This window comes from Zootoca vivipara, chromosome 11, assembly GCF_963506605.1.
Source record: "Zootoca vivipara chromosome 11, rZooViv1.1, whole genome shotgun sequence".
Classification (NCBI taxonomy): Eukaryota; Metazoa; Chordata; class Lepidosauria; order Squamata; family Lacertidae; genus Zootoca; species Zootoca vivipara.
This window is the reverse complement of record NC_083286.1, coordinates 29,509,014-29,522,480: the sequence shown is the minus strand read 5'-3', so window position 1 is coordinate 29,522,480 and position 13,467 is coordinate 29,509,014.

The following is a 13,467-nucleotide window of genomic DNA, read 5'->3' as shown; positions in this document are numbered from 1 at the left end:
TATAAGATATTATGGCAACAACCAAATAGAACATTTAAAAAGTGGCCAATTTATAGAAAATATGTCCATTAAGTACCAGTCTCAAAATGGCAGCCATGGGGGTGTGGCTTAACGAAAAATGGCTTCCATATATAAAAGAGCAGAAAGAAGACAGGAACAGGAAATGATGTAAGCACGCTCCCCATTCTCATACATTGTTGATTTTTCAGGGGACACTCACTAAAATCAACTCATTGTTGATTTTTCAGGGGACACTCACTTTTTGCAGGCACCATTGGCGGTACAGGCGTGCACTCTGGCATTTGTGGGGGCCACATCAATAAGAATCAAACCAAGAACTCAGGCCAACAATACCATTCAATAATGAGAATAATCCCTATTAACAAACCAATTGTGAACATAGAAAACAAAATTACATGCAACCATTCCATTTCTGTAATAATCTTAATGTTTAAATAATATTTGCAAACTGAAAATTTCTCCGTTCAATAGTATCTAATTGAATAATTCAGGTTCCAGTTCCATTAAAGAGTCTTTTGACGCAAAAAAATCAATACGGCGTTTGGTGTAGAAGTTTTTTAGAGTCAAATAGAGACCACAATAATCCGAAGTCATAATATATCAATACCGCATTTGATGTAAGAGTCTTCTAAAATAAGGTAGCGTCCACAATAATCCAAAGTCAGAAGCCAGGATAGGGCCCTGTTTCGGTGTCTTTATTTCTGAGTGTCTTGACTCCGTAGATCCTTCTGCAGCTCCAGTTTGCACGGCAAGGGGGGGGGACTGGCATGTTCACCCACACAAACAGAAATTGTAATATCGGAAACAGCCCTTGCATGTGAAAGATGTTCTTTAAGCAGCCAGCATAGCTCTTTGGAGCCTTGCAGAAAACATAAGTGTGGCACAGGGGATTTTGCTTAGTGTGAAAACTGGAGAGGCTGATGCAGGATAGTGGGAGGAAAGTGGCAGAAGATATTTCAGAACAAAACAGTTTTCAAAGATCTAAGTATTCTCCATTCCCCAAATGTTAATGCTACACAGTTTCATTGCATGCGCATAGTGCTGTAAATACATACTGTATGTTAATTCACTAGCTATAATTGCAGTTTATTTTAGATACTGTGCTTCTTCAGTGAAAGAATACTGATCGCTGCAAGCAACAGGGCTTTGGGGCTTCCCTATGCTTTATCCCTGCTTCCTTTTTCAGTCCCTGGTTCCTATCTCTCCACATTGAGCACAAATTGAATATCACTAGAATACATGTACAGGAAGCAGGGATGTGATCCAGAAACTGTCAGGACTTAATGAAGAATTTAAGATCTATTTTACTATCGGGATTATTTGGCTACCACATAATGTGGATTTGCCCCAGTTAGCCCTTTATCCTTTTAAATAATCTGGTCAGCAAAGACTGTTAGAATGTAGGTCAGTTTAACTATTCCTTTTTTTTCTCCAGTCTTTCATGGTGTGGGGAGGGGGGGCTCATTCCTTGCTGTGAGAATTATTCCGATATTCAATAATCGGGGGCATACCCAGGATCAAATTATATATAATTATAGCAGTGCTTGTCTTATACTAATATCATTTTTCTTGGGTTTGAAGAAAACTTGTTCAAAACTTTCGTTTCAATCCAGTCCTGATTTTCCTTGAAGAATTTCCGATGGACGCTCATCAAACACAACCCAATCAGTCTGTCCTCTCCCATTGTACTTCTGAGCCAGGTCTTTACCCTTTAAAATTTTCTACAGAAATTACCTAATTTACCTTTTGGGATGTCTTCTAAATATAAACAAGAAGGTAAACTAATAGCGGGCGGCTCAGCTTAGTGACGTGGAACTCATTAGACCCCTCTAGAAGATTCCCTCTTCTCTCTGCTAGAGCGCGCTAGAGACCTCTCCCTCCCTTGAATCCCAATGGCTGGCTGACATAGATTCCTCTACCAGTCGCTAGGTGGCTCTAGATACCTCTCGGTTTTTACACCATTTCAGTGTGATAAACAACTGATTATTCGCCATCGCCCTACCTAATTTTGTTTCGCTTCATCACTTTATAACCTTTTTTTTTTTGCTTCGGGGGGACAGCTGCCCCCCTGCCCCTCGCTGGGTACGCCCATGTCAATAATCATAAGTACCTGCTTTTTCCTATATGTCTCAGCAGTACAAAAAGGAAGAGCTGTTCCTCCATGGTGGGACATCTGCTTTGCATGCAGAATTATTATTATTATTATTATTTATTAGAGTTATATGCCACCCTTCATCATAAGAACTCAGGGCGGTTCACAGAATAAAATACAGGATAAAAACAAGTAAACAATGAAAACCAAACAGCAAAACAATAACCACCCTTCCCTCAGGTACATTTAAAAGGCTGTAGAATATTAATCAGTCAAAGGCCTGATTGAAGAGGAAAGTTTTTGCCTGGAAATTTTTGAGAAATTGGAGGGAGGTTTTGGCACAACAGGACCAAGAAGGGCTTGACCTGCCAGAGGCAAAGCAGAAAATCCCACCTCTTTTTTAAATAGTTTCATGAGCAACAGATCAAACTACGAGATTCTAGTTTCAAGAAACAAATGAGCATTAAAAATAATAGTAAGAAGAATATTTTTGTACCATCTGGAGAGGATTCTTGAGAATATGTGCCAAACTTGAGACCAATGCATATTGATTTAACTCATTGACAGCCATCGCACTTTACTTCTCCAGTCAGCAGGTCTTGACAAAAATATCTACTTTTTTCTGTGTCGTTTTGAACTATGTTGTCCCCAGCACAAAAATGACAAGCCTTTCCCATGGAAAAAGACCAGTTTAGGGTGCATTCTGGTGGGGGGGGGGCACAAAATCCAAAAGCCTTTTTACTGTCCTTTTCAGTGATTTAGTGTTCTCTCACAGAGGAACACTCTACATTCTTCTATTGATTTATGGACCTACAATTTATTTATTTTTAAGCCCCATCCCCCCAGTTTTCCAGGGGCCTAGGAAGGCTTCATGTATCAGCGACTTCTCAGAATGCCTGTTTTTTGCCATTCCAACCGTAGAGCTCTGGCATCAGTTGAGCCTGTGCTTCAGGTGAGCTCTGATGTCAGAGAGGGGTCTCCAATATATGCTTTGATCCCAGGAACACTTTCCCAGGGACCACAGGATTCCTGTCTTAGTGTTTTTGATCCACATTCACTGGAAGCAGAGGCATCATTCATAATCATCATCATTATCATCCCCACAACTGCCCGGTGAGGTAGGTTAGGCTAAGAGCCAGTGGCTGGCGCAAGGATACCCAGTGAGCTTCATGGCCAACTGAGGATCTGAACCCTGGACTCCAAGGTCCTAGTCTAACACTTAACTACTGCACCACATGGGTTCTACTACAAGATATATGTGGATTGTGGCAGCGCCGTCTTAAGCGCCCCTGTCGCCATGGTGCGCCGGATCTCTCCGGCGCCCTTCCGCCCCATTTCCCAGCGCGGTGGGCACGGCGCTGCTGCGCGGCGGGCGCGCGGGCAGGCACAGCGTGATCTCTCCGGTGCCCTCCCGCCCCGTTTCCCAGCGCGATGGGCAGGTGGGCGCCGCGCACAGCTGCGCAGTGGACCGGCGGATCGGCCGGCCAGCGGGCGGGCGCAGCTCGCGGCGCCCTCCTGGCGGGCCGGCGCCATGGTGCCCTGCGCCACCGGGGGTCTACGTAGAGCCGGGCCTGGATTGTGGCTAACTCCATGTGTAAATGTCTTCATAAACCATCAGTGGGAGTGTGCTGGATGCAGCATAAAAAGGAGTGCGTCCACAGCCCAAGTCTCAAGCAGTTAAAGGAAAACCAGGGTTTAAGTAATACTCTGCTTCAGAATCCCTTTTCAGTACCAGGTTGGAGGCCTTTAGTATTTGAAAAGAGTAAGGAAAAGTGACTCTGAGCATGTTGAGAGTACCTCCTCCCCAATCTCCCTCAGGCAGACGGCATGGTTTTCAAGCTCTTTAGAAATTAAGCAATAAAAAAAGATTGCAATGCATTCTTCTGAAATATGTATTCTATGGCATTAAAGGCAAAATACCTTCATGTTAATTCTACATTTTATTTCCCCCCTCCCGCTGCCGCAAAACCTTTAGGCAATTTGCAAAGTAACACAGAATCTAAGGAGTGCATCTTTAGCATCGAACACAGCTGCTCAAACACTGATCAAACAGAGTCGGCATTGCCTGATTAGCACCACAGTTTGCTGCTAGTCAAAAATAATAAAGGAGCAGATGCTTCGGTTGCCTAGTGCATTTATTTTCCATGAGAAAACGTGAAGTTTTAAATTGGAATAGTACTATTAGCTTATTATTCCAGTATGGATATTTTAACCCAAACCAGAAATACGTGCATATTCAAACAAGCATTGAACTTGTGGAGACAAAAATAGAGCCTTAAGACTTAACTTAATGCTTTAATTTAACTATTTGATTCTGCCCACTTGGTGATTTGTTCATATATTGTTGCAGAGGCCGCGGTTGAAACACTCTACCGCTTAGCTGTTGCAAGAGGGGGGGGGGCACATCCAATTGCATGAGTGGGGCTACCTCCCATTTGTGCTGATTCCTCCCCAGCTATAGTGCCCCCCCCCACAGCAAGCCATTCTGCAGGGTTCCCCAACCCTTTGGAGTACAGTGAGATGGGGTTGGTTTGTCCTTTCATGTTTATACAGAAACTCACCACAAACCAAATTAATGATATAGCAAACTGTATTCTGAAAGGGGCCTTGCACAGAGTAGTGACAAACTTCTCCAGCACACCATCAAGTCAGTTCTCCAGGAGCTGACCTCCTGGGCCATGGCTTTTTCCTCCTAAGGAAACCATGTGCCAGATACTTATTGGATTAAAATGAAGAAAATATATAGTGAGGGAAACGGGACGGGAAAGGAAGGGCCCATTTTAGAAACAGAATTCTGTTCCTGGTTCTTTGGACCCAAGAGCACAGTTTGCCTGTTAACTGTGAAAATAATTTAGCATGTGGTAACTTAAAAGCTGGTTTCACTCAACCATTTTCCCACCACATGGTAGCTTTTAGATAATGTCTAAATAGGGCAGGAAAGACCCATGCGATTGGCCCTGCCTTTGCGGTTACAATATTTTCACACACAAACACACACACACACACACACACACACACACACACACACACAGTCATTCAGCATGGGAGCCCAACAGAGAGAAGTGGAAGAAAAATAATGTCTATGACACTGTTCTTAGGAACTTCAGCCTTCCACCAATTAGGGATTCTTGTGTATTTTGTTTGGTTCACATTTTGATGCAGACCAAATCGACGTGTGCACAAGCACACATGTGCCCCTGAGCCGTTGCACAGAACAATGAACAATTATGAGTTAGATGCTGCATTTCTCCTTGCACTTATATGTAAAATGAAACCAATATGCCCAGGAATAGGCAAAATATTGTTGCACACCACTCCAAATCTCTGAGAGGTGTAAGATTCTAGAGGTTTCAGGTGGTTACCTAGGGTTGTGTTTCCTTTGAAACAATGTAGAGACTGTGGTGTGTTTAGGATATGTGGGCTGGATCTACTCTGACCTTTTTAACTTTATTAGAATGATATTAGCTATATTGTTCTAAAATTTCACAGGGCATACAGCTAACACCCCAAGACTTGATTAAATTCTAACACTTACTGGATCCAGGAATTTAGAGAGGTCTGGCACCCATAAACGCATGGCGATGTGTATGATAATTGTATTTCAGCAAAATTCTTGTGTGCATTTTTTTTTTAAAAAATTAAAAAATACACTGATGTGGAAATGAGACAGAACAGATCAATAACTGGGAAATGTGTGAAACAGAGCAGAACATAAATACACTGATCCATGCAACCCCACCTCCCACTCACCAGCATGTTTTACCATCATACTTAATGTCTCTGTGTCTTACACCAAGCAACCACATATTACACAAAAGAGAATGCTAATCATACTTTAATTTCAGACGAGGGTTTGAATTTTGTGCCTATGCTCCTATTAATTATTTGACTGGATTATGTAAGAGAGATCTCTGTGAATCAATACCAAGATGTGATATAAGGTGCTTGCTTCTGAAAATTTCAAATGAAAATCAATTTTGTTCTGAATAACGCAATGGTAGTTCAGAACATAGAAAACACTCCATCACTCTGATCCATCTAGATTTACTATGCATGCGGAAGTACAATTCTGCATGCAAAGTCTCAACCCAACAGAAACTGCAGGGACAAAGGAGTTAAGTATGTGTGATTCTCCTTTCCAGTCGGGTACAGGGAACACTTTCAAATATTCTACTCATCACTTGTTCAAGGGGGAAGCAGAGAGAGGTCAGGTTTCATCCTACCCACCCTCTGCTCCCTCTTCCTTGCCAAAGTGCTAATCATCAGAATTTCAGCTATTTTGAAAGGCTCCCTTCCATGCACTTGGATGAAGGTATAGATGTATCAGTTAATACAGATTATTAGGTTTAAAAAAGTTAGTACTGCAGCTGTGAACTTTTCAGGTCTGTGGCTCATAATATGAACTTTCTAAAGAACTGCTGAGAGAATCAATTTACAGCACAATCGTATACATGTCTACTCAGAAGTAAAGCCCATTGAGTTCACGTACAGGATTCCCTTGGTTTGACATCTATAGATTAACTATACCTACCTCTGAATTTTCTCTGTGGGTGCTTTTCATGTTTTATGAATTAACATCAGGTAGCAGGTGCTCAGAAACATCTCTCTCTCACTGGTTGCATTCAGATGGCACTTTACTTCATATTCCTGATGATTATTTAATTTTTGTATTTTTGGAATCTAATGGAATCTAGTGTAAGTTTAGTGCTGGTTTCCATGTGAATTGTTTGCAGCCCTTCAAATCCTTAATATCACAGGAGTTTTGCTCACGTAACAAAACTTTGGGAAATATTTTAGCACACTGACATTCCCAGGAGAGACCTACTTGTGGGAAAGTGAGAACTTGAATAAAGCTAAGGAGCCAATAGGAGAACAGAAGCAGTCATGCTCAGAGAGGATAGGGAGGTAGTCATAGAATCATAGACATGTAGAGTTGAAAGGGACCCCATAGGTCATCAAACAATGCAGGAATCTCATCTAAAGCATCCATGACAGGTGGCCAGCCAACCCCTGCTTTAAAACCTCCAATGAGAGAGTCCATTCCACTGTCATAACTCTCTTACTGTCAGAAAGTTTTTCCTGATAAGTTGGAATCTCCATTCTTGTAACTTGACTCCACTGGTTCTGGTCCTACTCTCCAAAACAGGAGAAAGCAAGCTTGCTCCATCTTTCACATGACAGCCCTTTAGATATTTGAATATGGCTATCATAGCCACAACACATCCCATGATATTCATTGTGGCACGCCATGTCCACTGCTGTGAATGAAATGTAGCATGACGTGGCAGGATATCAATAAAAAAGCCACAGTTTCATAACACAACTGGCTGGTTGGCATCCGTCTGTCTCGAGAAACAATAGAAGAGTGTGCCTTTGGGGCTGAAATCAAGGAGTGGTGTGTGGTGAAATTTTCCAGAGAGGAACAGTTAGAGCCAGAGGTGCCAGATTGTGAGGGGGGTGGCGTCACAAAGGTGAGCATCGCTCCTCCCTCTCTAAGTCAGACGGAAGCTTTCCCGGGTTTGCAAAGGAGGTACCAGGGCTCTGGAGGCACCAGGGGAACATTTAGGGGACTAGCCTAGTCCCCTTAGTCCAATAACCACACACTACTGAAATCAAACTTTTGGAGAGTTACAGTGCCTGCTGTGACTGCCGAAAATGATGTGGAAGACATGTTTTGTTGTAGCTAGGGCGGATGAAGGTGTCTGGTTGTGCTGATGCAGGTTTACCATGTCGTTTCTTCTTTCTGAGCTCAGTGTAAAAGGAACATTAGAAACTGAAACAAAAGCACTAACATTATAGCCAGTAGAACTAATACATTAAACCTCACATCTTAATGGAGCCCTTAAAACCACAGGGAGCCCCTGCCAATCAGAGGTAACAATACTAGACTAAATAGCCTGATCTGGTATGAGGCAGTTGCATAGAAGTGCCTTTGTTACTTTTTTAAAAAAATAAGAAATTTGAAATATACTCAGAATCCTGTAGTGACATCATGCTCTTTATTGCAGCTTGTAAAACAGTGAATGAAATCCCCCCCAAAAAAACCTCAGGCTTTTATATGCATTATTTACACAATGAGTCCCTTCTAATTGGCTGATTCTGCTTCCCTCCTGGAGCCCGATTGGTCTTTTCCTGCAGGCCAATCAGTTGTTGCATTCTACGATCCTACCAGCCTAACAGGCTGATTAACTTCTTCCTGGAGACTGATTGGTCATCTCCTGCAAGCCAATCAGTTGTTGCATTCTAGGATCCTACTTGCCTATTGTTCTAGGATCCAAGTTTGGTACACAACAAAATTTTAAGGTGAAAATAATAGGAGCGTGACATGAAAATCCCAGGATTACAAAGGGATTTTCTCTTAAGTGATTTACTGCACTAATAAACAATGCAAACTATTTTGCTGGCAGTTTTTATTCATGGTCACACCAGATTTGCCTTTCAACAAGACTTTGGTGTCTACTAGAAGTGGTAATATTGAAAACCAAATGCTGAAAACTGCCTAGCTTTGAAATAAGAGGTGTTTTTTTGTTCACTAAAAGAATTGATATAATTATAATAAAGTAAGACTCACAGATGGGAACTTTTTCCTTTCGCCTTGTAAACAGCTTTTCTTTTCTCTTCTTTTTGTTTTTCTTGTAGAAATGAAGAGAGGATTCTCATTTTTTGAACAACCAGTGCTGCCTTGCATAAGAACTCAAAGAGTCTGTTATCATTTGTGCAACTGATGTAAAAAAGAAATGCATATAAGAATAAATTGTAACGTAAGGATGCTGCTGTTCTTGGCAAAGGTCTCCTCAATTAGTAAAGCATCACTGCACTGTCAGATCTTGCTAACTAACATGTTGTTGTGATGCTGTATATATTGGCTTTAAAAAACTGGGGCCAAATTCTAAGTATAGAAGCACTTCCCCTCCAATATTTAAGATGAAAACAGAGATGTTCTTGCATACTTGACAGTGTAATCCTATGCATATCTTCTCAGAAGTAAGTCCCGGTTGGATTTGATGGAGCCTACTCCCAAGTACTGTATTCTTCCATGTATAAGACACCCCCTATTTTGGGGGGACTCCAATTTCAGAAAATTGGGAGGGGGGGTTGCCCAGAGTTGTTGAGCTTTTTTTGATGTGGAATGCTGAAAATCACTCACCAGACTGACAATCACTGACAATCGCACGTGTCACACTGCCAAAGTCACGAAGCGTCTGCCCAATCATCATTAGCATGCACAATTGCCGCAGCAGAAGCCTATACATGGCAGCCCTTGCCACAGCCACCAATCAACAACCCAATGGATGCAGCAACAGCCAATCCAAAGCAGCCCTTCCCGCAGCCACCAATCACCCACCCAATTGCCACTGACAACCTCCTGCTCGCAGCTCCCTCCAATCACCCACCCCCCCTCTGCACTATCCGTGTACAGGCATAAGACAAGCCCCAATTTTGAACATTATTTTACAGTAGTCTTATACATGGAAAAGCGGTCTCTGTCGGCCTTAATTAGTGCCTGGCAGGAACTTCAAGGGCCTCTCATCTTCTTCTGTGTGCGAGCTGCTGGTGTCGGCACAAAAACAGTCCAGCCTGCCTTTACTTTCATTTTCAGGCATTTGTTGTACTCACAGTCTGTCTCCTTTTTCTCTTCCATCTCTGAAGAGACTTGCTTCCAGGAGACTCCAACCGGGACAAAAACAGCCCCCGGTCCTTTCTCTGCTGGCACTGGGTCTGTGGCCCTGATCCCTGGGCCCATAACCATGTTAGGATCGTCCTACTCTTGTGTAGGACCCTGGTAGAAACACATGCCCGACTGGCATGTTCTCTCCCTCCTGGTCGATCATTTGGGAGTTTCAAAAGCTTTCTTCAGCCTGAACATCACAACTACTGATGCCAAAAGGCATTAGCACACTTAGGGATCCTGCAGAGTATTGGCAGTTCGCGTAACAGAACTCAGTAGCACAGCATTTTGGTTAATCTACTTTATTTACATATAATACACTCAGAGCATTCTGACTTAGCTCCTTCCTCAATAGTCCCACTTCATGGAACACAGTAATACAAAAACATCCTGTCTCCGTCACTTCCCACAGTGTGGAATGAAAACATACACCGTCATGTGATAGACAACAATCCCATGACTACAAACACGGGGCATGAATCCTAACAGGTATACGGTTATAGGATTGCAACCTGCAACACCTCAATGTAAGGACCATTTCCTATCTGATCACCGCCATTACACAATAGCTCAAGTCCCTTCTCTCCCTGGCATACACACTGAATTTTGCAATAGTCTGGATTGATTGATATTACTTGATTGCTATTACTTTACTTTTCTTGAGTTCCTCCAAGGAGCTCAGGGTGGTGTACATAATCCTATTCCTAGGTTATTCTCATAACTACCCTGTGAAGTAGGTTAGGTTGATAGCTGGTGGCTGGCTCAGGGTCACCCAATTAATGTCATGGCTGTGTGGTGATTTGAACTTGGCCTAATCCCTCATTCTAGCCAATGTCCCAAATACACCAGGACTGTCAGAAATTACAGGCACCAGGTTTTGAAGTTTTAGCAGCCAACAAACACTGGGAAACTTAATTATCTCTAGATCATATACAGGTATACATGGCACTCTTTTCTGTCTAGTTAAACACCTTGGATGGACTAGTTTACGATCAATCTCTCATTGGCAGCCCCACATATGCCCCACAAATCTGCTCTGATAGGTTGGGAGACCTCCTGAACATCCAATAGTATGACATTGGATCTCACTCATTATTTCAGTTATAGCAGTCTGAATTGTCCTGACTCCAGATTCCAGCAGCAACTAAGACACCAAGTTTACAGAATTACTGGCTAAGGAGCCAGACTCTGATCCCGACATTGATGACCAGGATGCCACTAAATCTGAGGTTGGTGGATAGAAGCTTCCTGAACCAGATCCCACATTATCAGTGCCTGTAGATCTAGAGCCTCATGGATGCCTTCCACTGGGCCCTAAGAACCGAATGCCTTGCTGGTCCAACAACAGGCGGTGCTCTAGGTGGGAGGCCAAAGAGTGCAAAATAAGTGGCAGTTGGCAGGTCTTGGGGTTGGCCCTTTAAGGACTGGTGCTGTAAAAAAGGGGGTGGAGCCTAGGACAGATAGAATGGAAACAGGCTGAAGAGGTCACAATTCACCTCTCACTTTTGTTACGCATATTGTGATGCTCCAACACCAACCTTGCTTGCCTGCTTTGAGGACTCCTTTGCCAAGACAGGTCGGGACACCTAGAGCAAGGGGGTGACAAAGAGCTCTCTCCATATCCACAAGCACCTTTGCTTTCAGGACCTGGAAATGACTGTTTTATCCTAGGAAACAGAACATCTTTTTTTAAAAAATGTTATAGAGATCACAAAAAGTAAAATACTACTCAAGCATGCATGTTTGTTTTCAACAGCAGGAAAATAGATGCCATAGAGACAAGCAGCAGTTCTAGAAGCAATGGGGGAAAATATGGTGGGAAAGAAAAGCTTTCTTGAGATGATGAAGACGAGACACAAGACTGAAGGTGATTGCTGTAAAAGATCCATCAGCTTGAATCCAAGGACTCTGCTCAAAATATTAAAGAGGCAAGCAGCAGTATTAGGAAAAACTCCGTACAAAAAACTGACAGAAATGAAAAAGGAAGAAAAGAAAAGAAATAAACACTACAGAATTATTCACACAAGCAAAAGCAGCTGTGTAGGATTGCTATTTTAAAAGTGGATGTAACGTGCATTTCATTTTTTTAAAAAATGAAATATGAACAGGTTTTTAAAGAAAACATTTTAAAAAAAAATATGCTGAGGAGCAAATGAAGAAAAGAAAGAATAAATTCAGAAGAAAGTGTTGCATCTTGTCTAAAATAGCTGGAGGGCACCAGGTTGGGGAAGAGTGGGTTCAAGTAAGCCGCCACTGTGAGGACACGTTCTGTGTACAAGGAAGCTTAGAAATTAGAGGCACGGAGGTCTGATGCTTTCAAAGACTTATAAACCACGAGAATTTAACAGATCAAATCACATGCACCCATTCAAGAAACTCACTGGTTATTTTCCCAGAGTTCTGTCTATCTTTTTAGCTCATTATAACGATTTGGGATGAACTAACTTACAGGTCTTTTGGAATCCATCCTAAACTTAGGGACTGCATCTATTACAAACACTACAGAAAAGATAGCCAGTGTTCTACTGAGGAAAACATCATAATCACTCCTTGTGTGGCTTCTGCAGTATAATCAACTTCCAGCACTCAGGAGCAAAATAAATATCAGAGCAGATTTTACCAACAAGTAAAGCAGGCTTTGCAGCCCTAAATAATTTAAAGTAGAAAACTGCCATAAGGTTACCTCATCACTTAAATTCCATGTATCTGAAAGCTGCTTCAGAAAAAAATCTAATTGTTGACTCATTTGCAAAACTATCCTCTCTAACACCCAGAACAATATTAGACAAGTTTTAAAGAATGGTTCTGAAATGAAAAACATACATGACCCATCTACTTGCATGAGCAATGTAAGTCACAGAATGCCCATAGGGCTTCAGTGAATGAATAGCCTTACTAGGTGTTTCAATGCTCATGTGAGTAGACTACTCAGTTATTTCTGCATAGGAACATATGAAGCTGCCTCCTACTGAGTCAGGTCATTGGTCCATCAAGCTTAGTGCTGTCTCTACTGACTGGCAGCAGTTCTTCAGATTTTCAGGCAGGAGTCTCAGCGCTTACCTGAAGATGGCAGGGACTGAACTTGAGAATTTATGCACACAAAGCAGATGCCACTAAGCTATAAAAAGGTAAAGGTAAAGGTAAAGGACCCCTGACAGTTAAGTGGACGACTCTGGGTTTGCGGCACTCATCTGGCTTTACAGGCCACAGACAGTTTTTCTGGGTCATGTAGCCAGCATGACTAAGCTGCTTCTGGTGCAACGGAACACCGAAACCAGAGCAGCGCATGGAAACGCCGTTTACCTTCCTGCCGGAGCAGTACCTATTTATCTACTTGCACTTTGACATGCTTTCGAACTGCTAGGTTGGCAGGAGCTGGGACCGAGCAACGGGAGCTCACCCTGTCGTGGGGATTCGAACTGCCGACCTTCTGATCAGCAAGTCCAAGAGGCTCAGTGGTTTAGACAACAGCGCCACCCGCATCCCTTCCACTAAGCTAAAGCCCTTCCCAAACCGAGCTGATGGCTAGACCGTCTGAGCTGGCCCTCTGCTTCTTCTAATGATAATATCAGTTGTGCACGTTTTTTCCTCTCAATTTCTAATTTTCTCCATGTTTGAAGACAGAAGAATGTTGGGCTCCATCAAAGGTCTTACATTCTATCCACCATCCCTTCTTTTTCACTGG